The sequence below is a fragment of the Lacerta agilis genome, chromosome 13 (assembly GCF_009819535.1).
Source record: "Lacerta agilis isolate rLacAgi1 chromosome 13, rLacAgi1.pri, whole genome shotgun sequence".
NCBI lineage: Eukaryota > Metazoa > Chordata > Lepidosauria > Squamata > Lacertidae > Lacerta > Lacerta agilis.
Genome location: NC_046324.1, coordinates 44,291,361 through 44,313,702, shown reverse-complemented (window position 1 = coordinate 44,313,702; position 22,342 = coordinate 44,291,361). Strand labels below are relative to the sequence as shown.

At 46.0% G+C, this 22,342-nt stretch overlaps 1 protein-coding gene across 1 annotated transcript in view; it reads right to left on the bottom strand.

The window, feature by feature from the left end:
* Positions 1-17,183, bottom strand: part of EMP2 (epithelial membrane protein 2) — a 30,214-nt gene extending 13,031 nt beyond the window's left edge. The window contains exon 1 of the mRNA XM_033167597.1: positions 17,066-17,183. The gene's annotated coding sequence lies outside the window, so the exon portion shown is untranslated. The remainder of the gene's footprint in view (positions 1-17,065) is intronic.
* Between the last annotated feature and the right edge of the window lie 5,159 nt (positions 17,184-22,342).

Here is a 22,342-nt window from a genome sequence, read left to right as displayed (position 1 = left end):
TTATTATTATTAATTATTATTACTATTATTATGCACATCCAAAGCTGAAGATCTGCCAGACGTGGTAAAGGCTCGTCCATTAGGGTGAACAAACCAACCTAGACACCTACTGGGGTGAATGAAATTCTGCGCGATGTGCCGGCACATTGGTCAAAATGCCACCATCCCATAATGCAACCGCGTGAAAGGAACATCGGAACAGAAGCGCCAGCCTTATAATCCGGAAAACCAACACAACATTCCCCATGTCTGAATGCACCCAGTGGGTGAAAAACACATCTTGCAGCCTGCAAAATGTCCAGTTCTGGGCACCACAATTTAAGGAGGATGTTGACCAGCTGGAATATGTGCAGAGGAGGGCAACCAAGATGATCAAGGGCCTGGCAAGCAAGCTGTATGAGAGAGTTGGGTATGTTTGGCCTGGAAAAGAGGAGACTGAGAGTAGATCATAGAATCATAGAGTTGGAAGAGACCACAAGGGCCATCCAGTCCAACCCCCTGCCAAGCAGGAAACACCATCAAAGCATTCCTGACAGGTGGCTGTCAAGCCTCTGCTTAAAGACCCCCCAAAGAAGGAGACTCCACCACACTCCTTGGCAGCAAATAATACTGCCGAACAGCTCTCACTGTCAGGAAGTTCTTCCTAATGTTTAGGTGGAATCTTCTTTCTTGTAGTTTGAATCCATTGCCCCGTGTCCGCTTCTCTGGAGCAGCAGAAAACAACCTTTCTCCCTCCTCTATATGACATCCTTTTATATATTTGAACATGTCTGTCATATCACCCCTTAACCGTCTCTTCTCCAGGCTAAACATACCCAGCTCCCTAAGCCGTTCCTCATAAGGCATCGTTTCCAGGCCTTGGACCATTTTGGTTGCCCTCCTCTGGACACGTTCCAGCTTGTCAGTATCCTTCTTGAACTGTGGTGCCCAGAACTGGACACAGTATTCCAGGTGAGGTCTGACCAGAACAGAATATAGTGGTACTATTACTTCCCTTGATCTAGACGCTATACTCCTATTGATGCAGCCCATCAATAGATAGGGTAGCCATCTTCAAATATCTCAAGGGCTGTCCCATGGAAGAGGGAGCAAACTCGTTTTCTCTTGCTCCCAAACAAATGGATTCAAGCTGCAAGAAAGGAGATTCTGACTCAACACCAGGAGGCACTTTCTGACAGTGAGAGCTCTTCAGCAGTGGAACAGTCTCCCTTGGGAGGCTGTGGACTCTCCTTCCTTGGTAGTTTTAAAGCAGAGGTTGGATAGCCATCTGTCATGGATGCTTCAGCAGCCGAGATTCCTGCCTTGCAGGGAGTGGGACTGGACTACCATTGGGAGTTCTCCTTCCAGCTATTTGAAGATTCTAACATCCCCACGCCCATTTGACAAATGGCATGTGACAGGATCAACGCTATCAGCCGAAGGACAGAAGCAACCCTGTCCGTGAAGGATCGTTTCCTCGTGCTCCAGGATGATAAGCCTCAAGACACTCACAAGGATGTTATTAGGACAATTAAGATGATGGCACCGGACTCATCTCAATGACTTCTCCCCCACTTGGGCAAAAAGTTGCCAGGGAGAAAGGAAGGAAACGCCAGCCAAAGGGTCACCCTTTTGGCACAGCCAGTGGCTTGCATCGCCACGCCTGGAGCTGTATTCATTTTCTTAAAAAACCACAGTGTTTCCTAAATGTGTCACGCAGGTTATCTCAGTAATCCTTCTTACAAAGCCACTGAAGGAGCCGAGATGCCCAATCTCTCGATTTACAGTCATACGATTTACAGGTTGCGAATGCTGCGGGTTACGTTTTTTCGGGTTGTGCTCCTGGTTGAGAAGGTAGAGCAGGGGTAGGCAACCTAAGGCCCGTGGGCCAGATGTGGCCCAATCACCTTCTCAATCCGGCCCACAGACGGTCCGGGAATCAGCGTGTTTTTACATTATGAGAATGTGTCCTTTTATTTAAAATGCATCTCTGGATTATTGGTGGGGCATAGGAATAGGATCTTACCAGTGGAAAACCCGGAGAGATATTTTGCTAAAGCGAGCTTCAGTTCTGCAGGTAAGATTGCATTCTCGCAATGGGGGAATTAATCAATATATATTAATGAAATACGAGGCAAGCAAAAGTGTGAAGAAGCATTATTTCTTTAACTCTGCACTTAGAGAAACCTGGTGCAGAGTAGTACAAGGGTCTCTCCCAGATGACTTATATTTGTGGAACGTTCATCCTGATTTTCTTGCAAATAGCAACGGTCTGGAGGCGGCCCGGGTCTCTCTCGATCCCCGCCATGGAAATACTGCAAGAGCGTAATCTAATCCCTTTGGCCGGTATAACGGTGTAAAAGTCAAGTCCCTGCCTTGGCCTGAGCCCTCAAGTTCCGCCAGTCTGAGGAAGACAGAGTCTTAACCTAAGAACTTCCTTCTTGGACCAGACCAAAGCATCCTGTTTCTGACAAAAGCCCAGCCAAGATGCCCTTCACCCCCTGGGAAATTGCAGCACACAATCTGTCAAAACAACCCAGAGAAGGAATGAGATAAGGAATGCGAACTGGAAGGGTATGTGAAAATATGTCAAAATATAGCGTTGACAGGCCTCATTTGAAACTATTCAAATAAGTCTTATTCCAAATAATAATCTGAGCTGTGGCCAGAGAAACCTGGATCTGCTGAAGAACGTTGTTTGGGTCAGGATTTATAAGGGAGTAGATGCCAGCCGGGCCTCAATGCAAGTTTGGGGAAAAATCAATATTCAAACTGTGAAGTACAGTACAAATGTCAGTATCTGGGATACTTCAGTGGTACGACGAATGCACAAAGCTGTCTCAGCTTCTGGGTTTTTCTCAGACTAAATCCACATCACCAGCTCGCAGGGAAGCGGTCATGTTGAGACAGGTGCCATACCAGCCCAAACTTTTCGGGACAAAAAAAAATGGGACGCACATCAGTGCCACAATATCAGTCGGCCAAAAAAAAGCGCTTTGGGGGAGGCACGAACTTGTGCAGCTCCCCCCAAAAGTGCTTTTGGGGGGCAAGAAGGTGGTTCAAGAGTGCACAAGATTGCGGTACCCAAAATGGGTTCTGTGAGCCTGGATTGCTAATTTGGTTAGAGTGAGGTGCTGATAACGCCAAGGTTGCAGGTTCGATCCCCGTATGGGACAGCTGCAAATTCCTGCATTGCAGAGGGTCGGACTGGATGATGCTCAGGGTCCCTTCCAACTCTACGATTCTGTGATTCTATGCTACTCCAGAGGGTAGAAACTGAATCAATGGATTCAAATAACAAGAAAAATGACTCTGACCAAACATCGGGAAGAACTTTCTGACAGTGAGAGCTGTTGGACTGTGGAACGGACTCCCTAGGGAGGTGGTGGACTCTCCTTCATTGGAGGTTTTTAAGCAAAGGTCGGCTATCATGTATGATCTAGTTGAGATTCCTGCATTGCAGGGGGTTGGACTAGATGATCCTTGGGGTCCCCTTTCAACCCTGCAATTCTATGGTTCTACGGTACCAACTTTTCACCATTTCTGTTTTCCCAGGAATTTGGCCGGCATCCATGGCTGGTTGTTTGTGATCTATATATCTTAATTAATAATAATAATAAATTAATAATAATAATTTATTTATACCCCGCCCATTTTGTTCCTCCACTTCATTCCTGTCGCTTCAGGATTTTTCTGTTGTGGGAAGGGCTTTGTAAATTCAGTAAACCTTGACCTAACCCTAAAGGGAAGTTTTTAAACTGTGATATTTTAAATGTATTTTAATATTTGATGGAAGCCGCCCAGAGTGGCTGGGGAGACCCAGCCAGATGGGCAGGGTACAAATAATAAATTATTATTATTATTATTAACACCCAGCTGAGGGCACGCATTCCCTTTTTCTAAGGGAGACATTTGAGCAGGAGGAACAAGGCCTGCGTCTTATTTTAGGATCGGCAAATGGATGAGCCGATACTGAGTCTCCCACCTTGGACAGCCAGGGATGCCCATGCCTTCTGTTTCTCTCTCAAACTGCACCCCAGCCCACCCTCGAGTGGTCCCTGCTCCATTCGGGGCAAACTTTTTGACCCCCGCCTATTGTGTACCTGAACAGCAAGCTGTTTGTTCAACGGCAATTCAGCTTCCTGCCTTGGCCTGCCGAAAGGAAAACCCAAGCGCTTTGTTCCAAACCAAACTCCAACTTTCCCTTTCCACGTTGTGCTGCGGAGGGACAGAGGAAACCGGGGAGAAATATCCTGGCCTTGCAGAAGGCTTAAAAAAAAAAATCCCTGCTAAAGGGAGTTTGCAAAAGAGTGTTATAAAAATTTCAAGGTCTCAAATATAGACTAGATATTCATAAATGCACACAAATCTAAATATATGAATCTAAATATATGAATCATGTGTCTGAAATAGAATGGGAGAGCAATCCTGAAGCCATTCTGACTCTCCCAATGACCTCAAATATTCCTCTACAGTAAAGGAAGCAAATGGGGAAAGCCTTCCCACTGACTTTCTGCTTGCAAATCCTGTCTTAAGGTGCTGGAGGAGACTCTTGAGAGTCCCATGGACTGCAAGAAGATCAAACCTCTCCATTCTGAAGGAAATCAGCCCCGAGTGCTCACTGGAAGGACAGATCCTGAAGCTGAGGCTCCAATACTTTGGCCACCTCATGAGAAGAGAAGACTCCCTGGAAAAGACCCTGATGTTGGGGAAGATGGAGGGCACAAGGAGAAGGGGACGACAGAGGACGAGATGGTTGGACAGTGTTCTTGAAGCTACCAACATGAGTTTGACCAAACTGCGGGAGGCAGTGTAGGACAGGAGTGCCTGGCGTGCTCTGGTCCATGGGGTCACGAAGAGTCAGACACGACTGAACAACAACCTGTCTTAAGGGCATATTTGTGTATGAATAGGATAAGCCTGTGACCTGGATTCTGGAACTAAAGTAAATGGCCACAAAAGAATGGCCAGGCTGCCCAGGTAATGCAATCAGTGACCATTATCAGGTATCCTGGCTGTAGAATGCCTCCTTCTGTGATGTATGTATGTTTTTTTGGGGGGGTGTCTTGGGCTACAGGGTGGGCAACTTCAAGAGTCTGTATAAGAGCTTGCGCACCATTGTTCAGGGTTCTACTCCCTCCTACATGTGGTGAGTGGGGAGCCTATTGCAACAGTTTATTTTCCTTCAATAAAGATCAGGCTTACTAGCCGCTTTGCTTCACAATATACTCTGGTTGGCCTCTGTTATTTTTCTCCTGCCGATAGGGAACCCACTTAAGGAATCTATACAGGCTCCAGAATACCCCATAAGGGAAAAGGAGCAGTTTTTTCTTATAGCAAGAGGATGGTGTTTGGCTTCCCTAGGGCCTTGGGAAAGCTCCCCCTCAAAACCCATAACCACCAAAGTGACAAATGTAGGGTGACATTTGCAGACAGGCCATCGTTCAGTGGTGGAACAACTGCCTTGTATGCAGTGGGTCACAGGTTCGGTTCCCGGCATCCCTGGGTAGGATTGGAAAAGCTCGCTGTCTGAAATCGCGGAAAGCCACTGTCATTCAGTGTAGTAGTAGTAGTAGTAGTAGTAGTAATAATTTATTTCTACCCCGCCAATCTGGCTGGGCTTCCCCAGCCATTCTGGGTGGCTTCCAACAAAAGATGAAAAATACATTAAAACATCCGTCATTAAAAACTGCCTTCAGGGCTGCCTTCAGATGTCTTCTAAATGTCATATAGTTGTTTATTTCTTTGACATCTGATGGGAGGGCACCACCACCGAGAAGGCCTCTGCCTGGTTCCCTGTAACCTCACTTCTCGCAGTGAGGGAACCGCCAGAAGGCCCTCGGCGCTGGACCTCAGTGTCCGGGGTGAACGATGGGGGTGGAGACGCTCCTTCAGGTATACAGGACCAAGGCCTTTTAGGGCTTTCAAGGTCAGCACCAACACTTTGAATCGTGCTCGGAAACGTACTGGGAGCCAATGTAGGTCTTTCAAGACCGGTGTTATGTGGTCTCATGTAGACAATTCTGAAAAAGATGGAGCAAAGGTCTAACTCGGTGCATGCTGATTCCCTATGCTCTTGTTTAATTTAACCCTTCACTGAGAACCATGAGGACTAGAATCTTCCTTTAATTTTAAGGAAAATTACTGGAAGAGCCTGTGCTTTGCAATGCAGGAAGTCCCAAGTCTCAAGGTGCAGCTGGTGGAGACCCTTGTCTGAAATCCCAGAAAGTCACTGCCAGTCATTGAATTGTAGAGTTGGAAGGGACCTCCCAGGCTCATCTAGTCCAACCCCCTGCAATGCAGGAATCTCAATTAAAGCACCCATGACAGATGGCCACCCAACCTCTGCTTTAAAACTTGCAAGGAAGGAGAGGCCACAACCTCCCAAGGGAAACCGTTCCACCGTCAAACAACCCCTACTGCCTGAAAGTTCTTCCTGATGTGTAGTCACAATCTCCTTTCTTGTAACTTGAAGCTATTAGTTCAGGTCCTGCCCTCCAGACCAGGAGAAAACAAGCTTGCCACATCTTCCATGTGACAGCCCTTAAGATACTTGAAGATGGCAATGCTATCTCCTGTCAGCCTCCTCTTTTCCAGGCTAAACATACCCAGCTCCTTCAACTGTTCCTCATAAGGCTTGATTTCCAGACCCTTGATCCTCTTGGTTGCCCTCCTCTGCACACGTTCCAGCTTGTCGACATCCTTCTTAAATTGTGGCGCCCAGAACAGGACACAGTGTAGACAATACTGAGCTAGATGGATCAATGATCTGACTTTCTGTGCTGCCACATTTGCATCAGAGGTCTGTGGCACTCTCCTTTTCTTCCAGCTTTAAACATCTGCCATCCACAGCTCCACCACTCTGCAATCTTCTGTCCTGTATATTGAACCAGGGGCTGATGGGAATTGTAGTTCAAAATCTCTGGTGGGCACCAGATTCTGAAATATTCCGTTTTGCCATAAAAGAGCTGCAGGTGTTGCAAAGGTCCCCTGCATTGAGCTAATGCCGATGGGATTTTTAAGATAACCAAAAATTGGTGTGAGAGGGAGAGAGGTTCCAGATCCAGCAGCTACCACAATATTATCTATCCTCAAAACGTTTTAATTTTTATTGATACTGATCAAAAGATATGCAAAGGTTTATGTTGTTGTTGTTCAGTCACTCAGTCATGTCCGACTCTTCGTGACCCCATGGACCAGAGCATGCCAGGCACGCCTATCCTCCACTGCCTCCCGCAGTTTGGCCAAACGCATGCTAGTCGCTTCAAGAACACTGTCCAACCATCGCATCCTCTGTCGTCCCCTTCTCCTTGTGCCCTCCATCTTTCCCAACATCAGGGTCTTTTCCTGGGAGTCTTCTCTTCTCATGAGGTAGCCAAAGTATTGGAGCCTCAACATCAGGATCTGCCCTTCCAGTGAGCACTCAGGTCTGATTTATTTAAGGATGGATAAGTTTGATCTCTTTGCAGTCCATGGGACTCTCAAGGTTTATACCCAACACCAAGTATCTTTTTTATAACAAACCAGAATAATAGAAATGCTTTAGAAACCTAATCTAAAAGAAACAGGGGCAAAGAGAAGGAGAAAGAAAAGGAAATCAAAAGAAAAGAGAGTGAAGAGAGCAAGAAAAAAGAAAAATATGAAAAGGCTTCCAGTTCTCTGCCTGTCAGCTAAATATAGTAACTTATTCAAAGTATCCACTCAAATTGGACATCCAACTATTCTGTTTTCTACAAGCCAATATTTTTCCATCTTCAAATCCAGATCTTATGAGTTCATTTTTCTTCTTCCATGCAACAAGTCCGCAAGAAGGTTCCCGATCCTTAATAAATGTCAGCAATGGTTTTTCCTCTGATTGTTGTTCAGTCGTTCAGTCATGTCCGACTCTTTGTGACCCCATGGACCAGAGCACACCAGGCACGCCTATCCTTCACTGCCTCCCGCAGTTTGGCCAAACTCAGGCTAGTTGCTTCGAGAACACTGTCCAACCATCTTGTCCTCTGTCATCCCCTTCTCCTTGTGCCCTCCATCTTTCCCAACACCAGGGTCTTTTCCAGGGAGTCTTCTCTTCTCATGAGGTGGCCAAAGTACTGGAGCCTCAACTTCAGGATCTGTCCTTCCAGTGAGCACTCAGGGCTGATTTCTTTAAGACTGGATAAGTTTGATCTTTTTGCAGTCCATGGGACTCTCAAGAGTCTCCTCCAGCACCATAATTCAAAAGCATCAATTCTTTCCTCTGATTAAACACGTTAAACCAGCACCACAATATTCTGAGGACACAACCACGTCGTTGTCAGACGTGTTTCTGCCACTAATTCCCAAAGCGTAGCTCTTTCCTTGCTTGTTGGCCCCGAGACTCCCATCCCATTTAGAAGGTTGACTCATGGGCTTGATGGGGCCAGAGGAACAGTTCATCCGCAGGACAACCGGGCGGGGAAGCAACTGTCTGTCAAAATCCTGAGTGGCATTCTCTCCCCCCCCCCAACTATGCTCTGTTCAACTTTGGGGTGTGCCTGACTTCTGCCCCTCAGCCAGCCACTGGAAGAGTCATGGCCGATGACAGCCGTGTGATTCTTAGCAAAACTTTCCCATGCCTGGCAAGCCCTCGGCCCCTTGGCTCACCCAAGATGACACTTTCGGGAAACGGGGTTTGGGCAGAGAGGGATCAGAGTTCGTGCAAAGTTTTAGCCCCGGCCCTTGTGACCCTGCAATGCTTAGGACTTTTTTAAAAGGTGGGTTAAAGGGCACACAGATGGGGGGGAGGTGGTGAGAAACTCAATTCAGTTTGCATTCTAATAATAATAATAATAATAATAATAATAATAATAATAATAATAAATTATTTGTATCCCGCCCTTCTGGCTGGGTCTCCCCAACCACTCTGGCCGGCTTCCAACAAATATTAAAATACATTAAAATGTCACAGGTTAAAAACTTCCCTAAACAGGGCTGCCTTCAGGTATTTTCTAAATGTCAGGTGGTAGTTTATCTCTTTGACCTCTGATGGCAGGGCGTTCCACAGGACGGGCGCCACTACCAAGAAGGCCCTCTGCCTGGTTCCCTGTAGCTTTGCTTCTCGCAGTGAGGGAACCGACAGAAGGCCCTCGGAGCTGGACCTCAGGGTCTGGGCTGAATGATGGGGGGTGGAGATGCTCCTTCAGGTATACAGGACCGAGGCCGCTTAGGGCTTTAAAGGTCAGCACCAACACTTTGAATTGTGCTCGGAAACGTACTGGGAGTCAATGCAGATCTCTCAGGACCGGTGTTATGTGGTCTCGGCGCCTGCTCCCAGTTACCAGTCTAGCTGCCACATTCTGGATTAATTGCAGTTTCCGGGTCACCTTCAAAGGTAGCCCCACGTAGAGCGCATTGCAATAGTCCAAGCAAGAGATAACTAGAGCATGCACCACTCTGGCGAGACAGTCTGTGAGCAGGTAGGGTCTCAGCCTGCGTACCAGATGGAGCTGGTAGACAGCTGCCCTGGACACAGAATTGACCTGCGCCTCCATGGACAGCTGTGAGTCCAAATTACTCCCAGGCTGTGCACCTGGTCCTTTAGGGGGACAGTCAAAGGCAAACCAACTTAATTCGTACTTTCCAAAGCAACTCATGAATCGAAATGCAGGCAGCTAGCTTTTGACATTCACAGTTCTGCAAAATTCGCGGCGCAGTTCTGCAGCCGAGTGATGTGTATAAGAAGGCATATACTAAGGCACAGGGGTATACCGGTATGTTGCTGAAAACAATATACAGTGGTGCCCCGCTAGACGAATGCCTTGCTAGGCGAAAAACTCGCTAGAGGAAGGCATTCGTCTAGCGGAAGGCTGCCCCGCAAGACGAATTCGTCAATGGGGCTTCCTCGCAAGACGGAAAAAAAAATTTTCCGTCTAGCAAAAACCGCAGTTTACATTGGTGCTTCACTAGACGAAAAAATCGCTAGACGAAAATACTCGCAGAACGAATTATTTTCGTCTAGTGAGGCACCAATGTACAGTGGTACCTTGGTTCTCATACTTAATCCGTCCCGGAAGTCCGTTCCAAAACCAAGGCGCGCTTTCCCACAGAAAGTAATGCAAAATGGATTAATCCGATCCAGACTTTTAAAAACAACCCCCAAAACAGCAATTTAACATGAATTTTACTATGTAACAAGTCCATTGATCCATAAAATGAAAGCAGATAGATAATACTTTATTCGGCTATAAGCCCACAAGGTAAAACAAATCAATAAATAAAACAGCATTTTACATTCTAAAATATCAACTAAAATATTTCAACGCATAATCTCCTTCGCATTACTTACAATCTCTAGATGTACCGTATTATGGCCTTGAAGATAAAGATGGTTTCTCTTCAGATCGTATAAAATGAAAGCAATAAACAATGTACTGCAGGCACACAATCAATCAGTAGCTGAACTGAGTCACAAAAACAAAACAAAAAAGTCGCAAAAACAAAAACGCAAAATAAATAGCAAAAACAGGCAGACCTCAGCATAACACTCAAATCAGAAGTGTAGCACTTTAGTAGACAAGAACTTTAGTAGGAAACACGAAGACGAACTTTAGGAAGTCATTTTATTTTAACTTTTTTCTTTCTTTCCCCCCCTCTGTCTTTTTTTGAGTTCTATTTTCGCTTGATTGTGAAATTGTACGTAATGATGTGGTTGTGTAAGTGTCTTTTGTAATTGTGTAGACTGTGTTTGTATTAGTATTTGTATTATCTTAAAGAAATTTCAATAAAAACTTGTTTTTAAAATAAAATAAAAAACAGAAGTGTAACACTCGAAACTGAGCACGTTCGGCTTCCTAAAAAAGGTCGCAAACCGGAACACTTACTTCCAGGTTTGCAGTGTCTGGGTTCCAAGTTGCTTGAGTACCAAGGTTTTTGAGAGCCAGGGTACCACTGTACACAAATGCATTACAGGAGGGGTATTCCCAAAAATTTGCAAAAGGTGCATCTATTACGCAAGGCCGAATACAAAAATGTGTATGTTGTGGGAAATCAGCAGTGAAAATGCTGGTTAATTTTCTGGCTGGCGTTAAAAGAAAAACCCATTTGGAAATGTGGAGGACTGAATTTAAGATTGGAAAAATGAGGAACTGAGAGGACAAACACTGATCCATTCGCTCATCACTATGCTGAGCCCCAGCAAACGCTGTGTTTGTGGGGCAGGGCATGCATTTCCTTCCCTGCTCACTAATGGCAAGGAAACCCCGTAGGAACAAAACCTAAGAAGATCAGTGCTGGATCAAACCAAAGGTCCATTAGCTGAGCATCAGTCAACCACTCCCTCAGTGTCAGGGCACTTGGCCAGTGGTGAGGCCAGCAATTGCAGGGGGTTGGTCTAGATGACCCCTGGGATTCCTTCCAGATCTACAATTCTATGTTTCTGTAACTTTTGGCTCCTCCTTAAGTGAGAGCTGGACCATCAAGAAGGCTGATCGCCGAAGAATTGATGCTTTTGAATTATGGTGCTGGAGGAGACTCTTGAGAGTCCCATGGAGTGCAAGAAGATCAAACCTATCCATTCTGAAGGAAATCAGCCCTGAGTGCTCACTAGAAGGACAGATCCTGAAGTTGAGGCTCCAGTACTTTGGCCACCTCATGAGAAGACTCCCTAGAAAAGACCCTGATGTTGGGAAAGATGGAGGGCACAAGGAGAAGGGGACGACAGAGGATGAGATGGTTGGACAGTGTTCTCGAAGCTACTAACATGAGTTTGGCCAAACTACGAGAGGCAGTGAAGGATAGGCGTGCCTGGCGTGCTCTGGTCCATGGGGTCACGAAGAGTCAGACACGACTGAACGACTGAACAACAACAACAACAACAACTCCTTGAACTCTTTCCATCCCAGCTGGTCAAGAGAACAACTGCTCTAACTTAAAGACTTGCGCCCAGGTTTGCCGATTTCCTCCTCCCTCCCAATCTATTTTCCTTTTGTGCCATGTCTTTTGAGACGATCCCCTTTTGAGATAATCATCGCATGCAGAGGCAGTGAGTCCTGCAACTTAATGCTGTGCTGTGGGAAGAAGTGTTCCCCTTTGTCCCGATCTTTTCTTGTCAATCAAGTTTCCCAGGGATAGTCTGCACTCTAGTTTTACGAGGGAGAGAGCAAAACCATCTCCCAATCCACTTTCTCCATCTTTTACAAACCTCTGTCCCATCCCTCTACCACTACTAGGCAGTATTACTCTAGGCACTAAAAGATCAATGCAGAACAGGCTTTGCACCGACCTAAAGGTGTCTGTACTTTTGTTGCCAGGGAAAATCTTTAATGAGAACAATTTTTAAAAAAAAAAAAAAAAATCAGAACAGGTATTATGTGGCACCTCTAGTGGTGCCAGTTCCATAGACTGCAGCAGACCAGTGAATTAAAGCGATTGTGCGGTTAAAAGGGGTCCTGAATTGTTACAGGATTCACATGGTAAGAGTAACACCTTGAACTCAGCCTGGCAGCAAGACAACAGCCAGTCCAGACCTGAGTGCAGGTGTTACATGCTGACAAGGCCTCGCTCCTGTCAGCAATCGTGCTGCAGCATTCTGCACTAACTGCAACTTCTGGGTCGAGCACGAAGGAAGGAAGCCCCACACTGATGAGCAAACCATGGTGAGCTTAGAGCAAATCAATATATTTTTCAAAACTTTTTTTTAAAGCATTTTCAGTGGGTTTTTAAAATACATGTCTAGGTTCCCCCCACCCACCCCAGAATGGCCATAGCTGTCAAAACGATTGCAAGTTCCTTAGGGCAGGGACCTGTCCCTTAGGATACTGCCTTCCGCTAGGTCAAACCCTTCATCCATCTAGCTCCATATTGTCTACAGTACACGGACTGGCAGAGGCTGTCCAGGGTTTCAGGCTTGGAAGTGGCCTGCGAGCGCTCCAATTGGAGAACAGCCTTTACCAAAGGTGTCATGGGCTTTGAAGACACTCAAACTCAGGACGCAAGGGAGAAACGTGCAAAGAGGAAGGCACGATTGGCAAACTCTCACCACGAGCAACTTCTGCCCGGAAACCTATGTCTCCACTGTGGAAGGATGTGTGGATGCAGAATTGGCCTCCACAGAAGGCAATCTTACTCAGCTACGAGGGATCGCCCAAGGAGATGATTCCTAGTCCTCAGGACTGAACCCGGGGGCTTTTGCATTTGAAGTAGACGCTCTGCCTCTGAGCGACAGCCCTGCCCCTGACCCCAGCCTCGCCGACAGGTGCTACATCTTCTTCCCCTTGGAACTGAACCGCCGGAGACAGCGCAGAGGTAATATTTGTGCTGCTGCCACCCTCGAATGCACACTCTCTGGTTCCGCCAGAAGAGATTTCTGCTTGAATGGCATTCCCTCCCTGGATAAATTCCCTCCTGTGAGAGAGCTAGATGCTGGGAAGGGCCATAGCTTAGTGGCACAGCTTCTGTTTTTCATGCAGAAGGTCTCGAGTTCAACCCCAGGCGTCTCCAGGTAAGGCTGAGAGAGACTTCCTCTCTAAAACCCCGGAGAGCTGCTGCCAGCCAGTGTAGACAGCCCTGAGTTAGATGGACCCGTGGCTGACTCCGTATATATTGCAGGAAACTGCCTTATGCAGAGCGTTCTCAAATTCACATGTCTTGATCTCCCCTCCATCTCCACTGCCACTCCCCCTTTAGCCACACCCATTAAGCACAGCTGCCTCCCTTCCTTGGCCACACCCCCTTTCCTTAAAGAAGCAGGTGAAGTTGGCTATATTGTAATAAGAGTGCCTCTGAGCGTGTGCAGAGAGAAACACACTGCAGATTTTCCAATTGGAATTAGGGAGCAAGGATTCCTATGCAGTCCCAAAGCCTCACGTTTTATCCCTTGACACAGTCAAAAAAAAAACCAAAAAAAAAAAAACCAAACAACTTGAGATTGTAAAGTCTCAAGTGTGGCCCAGCTGTTATCCCTGATAAATTGTATGCATCTGGGACAATACTTGCTCAACATAACCACTGAACCTGTTCATTTCCATTCCAAAACACCGAGTTATTTTAAAAGCACAGTAGCAGCACCATAAAACATATGTAGCATTTTGGAACAATGCTCCTATTAAAATCAGACAAGCACCTGCAGTGTTGATATTCAGCCCCCTGTGGAAAACCTTTTTCTTTTGCCAAGTTGTGGGTTGGTGTTTTTTTTAAGAATGTGATTCCGTGTCAGTCATCTGCTCAGTATTTTATCATCCAACGGTGTATTCATGGCAATTTAGACTGAAATCATGATTCTCCACTGCCATGATTCTCCACCCCTTATGAGTTGGCAGCTTATAGATATTCTTATTGTAAATACATAAATGCCTCTCCCCGTCGATTTGTGCAGAAATATAATGAACTTCATCACATTCCCTCTAATTGGCTGCTTGGCATTCCAAATTCGTTCTGATTGGTAGTTCAGCATTCTAGATTCTGGCCCCATTCACATATTTAAAGCACTACGACTCCGCGTTAAAGAGTCACGGCTTCCTCCAAAGAACCCTGGGAGCTGTAGTATGTTAGGGTGCTTCAACTTGTTAGGAGATTCCCTATTCCCCTCTCAGTGCTACAATTCCCAGAGTGGTTTAACAACCAATCCCTCTTCCCAGGGAATCGTAGCTCTATGAGGGGACTAGGCAGTCTCCTAAGAACTCTCAGCACCCTTAAACTACATCTCCCAGAATTCTTTGGGGCAAGCCGTGACTCTTTGATTTGGTACGATACTGCTTTTAATGCCTTGCCACCGGCTCCTTATTCAACGTGCTCCAAATGCTAAACGAGTTGTGAAATGAGCTAAGTGCTCTTGAAAACGTGCTCCTCTAAAATTCCTCAGGTACAACAACAACCAAAACTTCTAAATATGCACCAGCGCCCATTTGCGGCCTGATTCATGCCAACCATTTTGACAGGGATGGTCTCTTGAGTTTCGTTTGCTCGATCTTGCAGGATTTGCATCTGCAGAACCGGTCACAGGGATGGTTCAGCAAGCATCTCGAGGGCACCACAAAAGCTTCTTTTCAAAGAAATCTGTACCAACAACGAGGATTTCTTACGGATTCAGTCTCCAGCCCACTCCATCCCCTTTGGGTGGGTGGGCAGACAGCATGTCTAATCCACACACATGGAAATACATGTGTATTTTAAATGAATGGTGTTACTGGTAAAATGTATTTTGTGAGTAGGCTTTTAAATTGTTTGTAAGTCACTTGGAGACCTTTAGATGTCTACTAAATAAAAAGAATTGCATTTTAACCTGTCCTTAAGACCTGTTCCAAGCAGATGGGGAACATGAAATTCTTGTTAACGTTAGCAGTTCTGTGAGGCTGGCCAAAATGTTACATTGGTTTCATATGTTCGTACAATTATAAGGGGGTTCTTTTATTTCCTTTTAAGTGCATCCACAAATTTCCAGATATGAAGCAACTGGGCACATCTACACAATAAACTTAATGCACATTTAAAGCACTTGACTTCCTCCAAGGAATCACGAGAACGGCGGTTTGGCAAGGGTGCTGCGAACTGTAGCTCAGTGAGGGGGCAACCTAAATTTCCAGGATTCTTCAGTGGGGGGGGGGAATCATGTGCTTTGAGTGTGTGCTGGGTGTGCATGGGAACTGTGGTCGGTTTGTTTTTTAACCTGAATGTGGATAGACCTATGCATGACATTTTGCACCCTCCTGAAATCGATCCCCACAGCGATGGAATTGGTGAACTCAATACGCAAATGATTTCTCTTTCGGGAGGGGAGCACGCCAGCCCATCCTTCCGTCTTGCCACAGACTTTTGCACCCATATATTTCCAGCCACTTGGGGTGTCAACCCTGGGAGACTCACAGCTGCTGAGATGATCATAAATCTATTGCTTTGTTCAGCTACTGCTTTGCATATAGGAGATTCGATGGGGGGGGGAGTAGTACAGCATCTGCTTTGCATGCAAATAAGTCCAAGGTTCGACACCTGGCGCTGCCAGGTAGAGCTGGAAAAAACAACTCCCTTGCCCGAAACCCTGCAGAGCTGCTGCCGGTCAGTGCAGGCAATAATGGGCAAAGCGCACCGATGCCCTGATTTGTCCCTTGATCCTTTCTTAACTGGAGATGCCAGGAACTGAACCTGGGACTTTTTGCAAGCCATCCACGAGCTGCCTCTTGTTCAGCTATGATGACCCTCGTGTTGGTAATAATAAAAGCCACGAACCAGAATGTACACTTAGCTGCTGGCCACGATGGGTGCTGCCGCGTGCGGGGGGCGTGCAGGTTAAAAACGCAAAGCAAAGCCAGGACGCGCGACCACAAAGCGAAAACCGACATGTGGTGAAAAGCTTGGCTGAATCCAGCAGTAATCCCCTTTCGCCCCACTAGAGGGGGGAGACAGTCGTCAACCCGCAAGAAATGCCGGCCACTCGTGTGGGGGCTCAATCCCAGGAAAACATGCCAGGAAACAACTTTTAAAACACACACACACAAAGAGAGAAAAAGATCTACTTTCATGCAACCTGGAGCAGCCCGACGGTGCTAACTTAAATTGTGGGTTGTTGGGTTGTTGTTTTTTTAAAGACAAGAAACGGATTTAAACCCCCCGCTCTGTAAAATCCAAGCTTGCAGCTTCTTTCTCCGATGGCGGAAACACTTTGCATTTTAGATTGATCCACACAAACACTCCTTGATCTCCCCTTCCTGTCTTGCATCTGAAATAAGCGCAGTGCAAAAAAAAAAAAAAATCTAGGGGGAAAAGCAGGATTTTAAGACGCCCCCCCCCCCCACAAAACAGCTGCAGGAAGAAGGCACCCCTAAGAGGGAGGCGCGGAAGAGGGAGCATTGCTCTGGCTGAAGTTGTTTAAAATCGCCAAATGTCAGTCTCCGCACCTACCTTTCCCTCCTCCTTTGTTTAGCAAAGTTCCTCTCTAATTCACACCAAGATCCTATGTCGTTTTTCTGCATCTCTTCCCTTCCTTCTCACATCCGGCTCCCAACCTTTTTCTTTTTGCATTTAAAGAAGGATCCATAATTTCCCTAAAAATCTCTTCCTCCCACCCCCACCCCCCATGCCCCGTCCCAGCCTCCCACACCTTCCAAGTTTTTTTTTTTGTTTTGTTTTGGCTACTCACTGGCTGGGGTTGGTAGCCACCGAGGCTGGCTCTGGTCTCCTGTTCACAGGGCTGGCCGAGGCGGCGGAAAGTGGAGGTTGTTTTGAAGGGCTGCCCTTGGCCGCCGCCTCCTTCTGGAGCAATTGGTGATGTCAGAATCCGAGCTGGGTGTGGAAAAGGGGGAGAGGGGAAGAAATGGATTTTTTTTCTTCTCTTTCCAAATGTGCCAATCTCTCTCTTCGCTCTCTGCAGAGCGCGCGGGAGAAAAGAGATTTAAACAGGAAAGCCCCAGATCTGCAAATTTCACCCACCGACCTCCACTCCCAAATCTTTAGGGCACATTCCCATAACTGGGAGAGGGGCATTTGTTTGTTTCCCGCCCCATCACTGGAATAAACTGTGTTCCAGATGTTCTCCCTTGCCTTGTGGATTTATGGCTGCAAATATGATGTTCCTTCCAAGAATTGTGCAGCCCCTTCTCTGAAGTTTTAGAACTTTCATTCTCCGGGAGGTTTTTCTAAGCTGCAACTTGGCTGAGCTTTTTTTCTTAAAAAACCAGTGAACATTCTGCATTTTGCTGAGCTGAATTAAAAGTGTCTTCTCTCCCGTCCTCCCTCAAATTGTACTTAATCACATTTAAAAAAAAATTATTTTAAAGCTGTTGGCTTCAAACCACATTTTTAAAAATACAGCAAAATACAGCAAAAAAACCCCACCCCACCCTAAATTACTTTAGTTTTTGAATTTCACACACACAACAAACCTGTTCCACCTCCCAAGCTACTGAGATCACTTAAAATTGGATTTCATTCAGTGAAATGTTTCTTTAAAAAAACAAAAACCCAAAGCCAAGAATCTCTTGCATGCAAGTTGGAAACATGTGTTGTGTCTGTTGAAAAGGCTGGTGGATAATTAACGGTTATTTTCTTAATGGGCACTGATGACTAAAGCTTTTTCCTCAAAGGTTTTTGATGGCTGCTGGCAACTGGTAGTACTATTTTATAGTTACAGGTGGGTAGCCGTGTTGGTCTGCCATAGTCAAAACAAAATCGAAAATTCTTTCTAGTAGCACCTTAGAGACCAACTGAGTTTGTTCCTGGTATATGAGCTTTCGTGTGCATGCACACTTCTTCAGATACGTATAAAATAAGTATACTATTTTATACTTATTTGTTGCATTTACACCCTCACCTTTTCCTCCAAGAAGTTCAAGGTGCGGTTCTCCCCCTCCTTATTTAACCCCCACAAAACAACCCTGCAAAGTAGGCTCAGCTGAGATGCAGTGACTGGTCCAAGGCAATCCAGAGCTTCATTTTTTAACCCATTCTTTTTTTACAGTACAAAAAGAATAATTCTGATGTCCTTCTTGTATATTAATTTTTAAAATACGCACTTTATTTCGTTTATATTGATAAGGCTTTGGGGTCGACAGTGACTTCATTTGTTCATCAAGGGGTCTGTGAAGTCAAGAAACTGTTTGAGAAACTGTGCTCTGTGCCTTTATTATCCTATCTTTGGTCTGTTTACCCTGCACCTATCATAGATTCATGGAACTGTAGAGTTGGAAGGGACCCCCAATGGTCATCTAGTCCAACCCCCCTGCAATGCAGGAATCTCTACTCAAGCACCCAAACCTGTTTTTCTATACTGTAATGTGCTCAGGGCAGGGACTTGCACCTTACAATGCGCGTGCTGTAATGGCAATCTATTTTGTTTCTATTTATTTCCTTTCATAGAATTTATACATCGCTCGATTATTCAAGGGAAAACACTCAAGGTGATTTGCAAAGGGAATAGAGCAATAACATTACAGGTATTGTCTTGGAACTCGAATGTAACCCGTTCCGGAAGACCATTCGACTTCCAAAATGTTCGAGTTCCAAGGCGCGGCTTCCGATTGGCTGACAGCTAGGTTTCTGCACATTGGAAGCCATGTGGGACGTTTGTTTTCTGAGGAATGTTCAAAAACCGGAGCACTTACTTCCAGGTTTTCGGCGTTCGGGAGCCGAAATGTTCGAAAACGGAGCCGTTTGAGTTCCAAGGTACCTCTGTATCAGTAGAAACAGTCAAAAGCAACTATTTAAAACATGCAGAAAAGAAATCAGCAATAAACTAAAGGCATAAAATCAGATTTAAAGCATTGATGCTTTTGAATTATGGTGCTGGAGGAGACTCTTGAGAGTCCCATGGACTGCAAGAAGATCAAACCTATCCATTCTCAAAGAAATCAGCCCTGAGTGCTCACTGGAAGGACAGATCCTGAAGTTGAGGCTCCAGTACTTTGGCCACCTCATGAGAAGAGAAGACTCCCTGGAAAAGACCCTGATGTTGGGAAAGATGGAGGGCACAAGGAGAAGGGGATGACAGAGGATGAGATGGTTGGACAGTGTTCTCGAAGCTACTAACATGAGTTTGGCCAAACTGCGAGAGGCAGTGAAGGATAGGCGTGCCTGGCATGCTCTGGTCCATGGGGTCACGAAGAGTCGGACACGACTGAATGACTGAACAACAAAAACATGCCTGGGTAGGCTTGTCGAAATAAAAACGCTTTTAGCATTTTATTTATCATCATCATTATTATTTATAAATATAGTCAGACATGACTAAAAGACTAAACAACAACAACACATGTCTGGGTAAAAGGAAAAGGTAAAGGGAACCCTGACCATTAGGTCCAGTCGTGTCTGACTCTGGGGTTGCGGTGCTCATCTCGCTTTACTGGCCGAGGGAGCCGGAGTACAGCTTCCGGGTCATGTGGCCAGCATGACTAAGCCGCTTCTGGCGAACCAGAGCAGCGCACGGAAATGCCGTTTACCTTCCCGCCAGAGCGGTACCTATTTATCTACTTGCACTTTGACATGCTTTCAAACTGCTAGGTTGGCAGGAACATGTCTGGGTAGGCTTGTCTAAACAAAAATGCTTTAAACATTTTATTTGTCATCATCATTATTATTTATAAATGTTTTTTTTAAAAAAAAAAAATCTTAAATATGTTTCATTGTATTTCTAATCCTATTGTTTTGCCATTGAGGTGTTTGCTGCCCTGGACTCCATTGGGAGAAAGGTAAGACGGAAATAAAATGATATGAATAAATGTCATCACACAGGCAATATGGAGTAGCAGCCTCTCTTCAGAACAAACTGCCGATTTTGCCAACTTAGCAAATCAGCTTAGCTGCAAACAGCTGACTTGCTGGTTGAAAAGAGCTCAAACTAAACAAATTATAGTTGAGGGACATCCATGCTCTGTCCAAGGCGTCTTTGCCCAAGAACACTGAGAGGTTTGTGCTTCAAGAGGGGCATGTTCTCTGGCTCCCAACCAGGCGCTATAGCTGAAGGAGAGACATAAAATCCATCAGCCAACCAACTGCAAAGCCAGCTGCTACTGAAATGTGAGAGCATTTAAGGGGAAGAGCCTGGTATCAACTGGAAAAACCCAGCACATCCCCATCACACGTAAGTCTTCATAGGTTGACTGCATTTTTATCCCACTCTCACTCCAAGGAATCTAGGTGGTGTTTATAAGGATCCTCCACCTTTTCTCATTTACTCTCACGACAAAACTGTAAGGTAGGCTATGCTAGCCCAGCGCCCCTTCCTTCCAGATCGGCTTGCCAGGTCAGGAGTGTCCCAGACCCTGAGGTTTTCAGCGCCCACACCTGAGACCTAGGAGCAAGACATCTGGTGATGTCATGGAGGGGAGGCCCCTGGTGATGTTGTGGGGACAGCCCCTGGAGACGGAGGTTAATTGGGAGAGGGAAGTAGAGGAAGGCAGATCCTACCAGAGTGTCTCTGTTAGAATTTGTAGCCAGCTTCTGCCAGGCTGAAGCTTGCGGACGTCTTAATCTCTTTATGAAAGGCACTCTCGCCCACCTGGAGAGGCAAGCCCTCTACCTGCCACCTGGAGGAGGCCAGGTAAACCTGGAGACTTCAGGTCAGGTGTGGTAGTCCGTCAAGGTCACCAAAAGGTCCCGGCCCAAAAGGAGGAATATAGCCTGTGTCTAAGGACCCTAAATCCTCATACATCTCGTCAGGAGGATTCCTCATGAGCAAGTAATCCTTGCAACTTCCTTCACCTGTGGTTCAGGTGTGGTCTAGGAGGCCTTAATATACAAGGTCTCCCTCCTGAGTCTTCTCATTCCTGAAAACAATACAGGCTTCTGGCTCGTGGTTCCCAAACCTAGTTTTGTTTCCTTGCTTCCTGGGCTGCGTGTGGGATTGAACTTGACTCTGGAGGCTGGTTTTGGCCTCAGCCGATTCCCTGGACTTGAACCTGGCTCGCCTGCATTGCTCTCCCCCTTTAACTCTGCTCTCCTCAATGAGTGTTTTGGTAAGAGGCTGAGGCTTCCAGCGATTGGCTCCCTCTATCCCCTGAGGGCACCCAGTGGAACATGACACCCAAGTCAGTTCTACGAGGGGTGGCCAGGGTTGTGCATTGCCTACACAAAGGGAAAGCACTGCGAAAACAAGAGGACGAGTTTGTTTAATATTTGCACATGCTAATTTAAGTGCATAGGCACACATTTTGGAATAATGGCAGTAGGTTGGAGATTTCATTCCGTGAACAGGCTATGAGGACCCTTTTACACCTTTGAAATGTTGCTGAACTCAGTGGATGGCATATTTAAAGGGCTGGTAGCCAGGATGTATAGCTTGTGTGCCACAGCCAGTGCCAGATTTACGTACAAGCTAAACAAGCTATAGCTTAGGGCCCCACTCTCTTGGGGGGGACCCCAAAAAATTAAAGGGGCAAAAACTGGATACTTCTTAATTGTATTTCAGTTCAATAATTGTTGTTATTGTTGTTCAGTCGTTCAGTCGTGTGTGACTCTTCGTGACCCCATGGACCAGAGCATGCCAGGCACCCCTATCCTCCACTACCTCCCGCAGTTTGGCCAAACTCATGCCAGTCGCTTCAAGAACACTGTCCAACCATCTCATCCTCTGCCGTCCCCTTCTCCTTGTGCCCTCCATCTTTCCCAACATCAGGGTCTTTTCCAGGGAGTCTTCTCTTCTTCAATAATTACTTTGATAAAATACATATTTTGTTCAGTGCAAATGGCCTTAGATACCTATTAGGTCCATAAATTACCATATATAACACAAAAAACAGCGACAATTGTTGACAAAGGACAGCTGGACATATAAAGGGCCCCATTACCTTCAGTAGTTTAGGGCCTCATCAAACCTAAATCCTGCCCTGGGCACAGCTGACATAGAGACGGCAGAAAAATAGAAGGCCACTTGAGTATAAATTTTTGGAATTGTGATCATCGTCATCTAACATAAGTTTTGTGG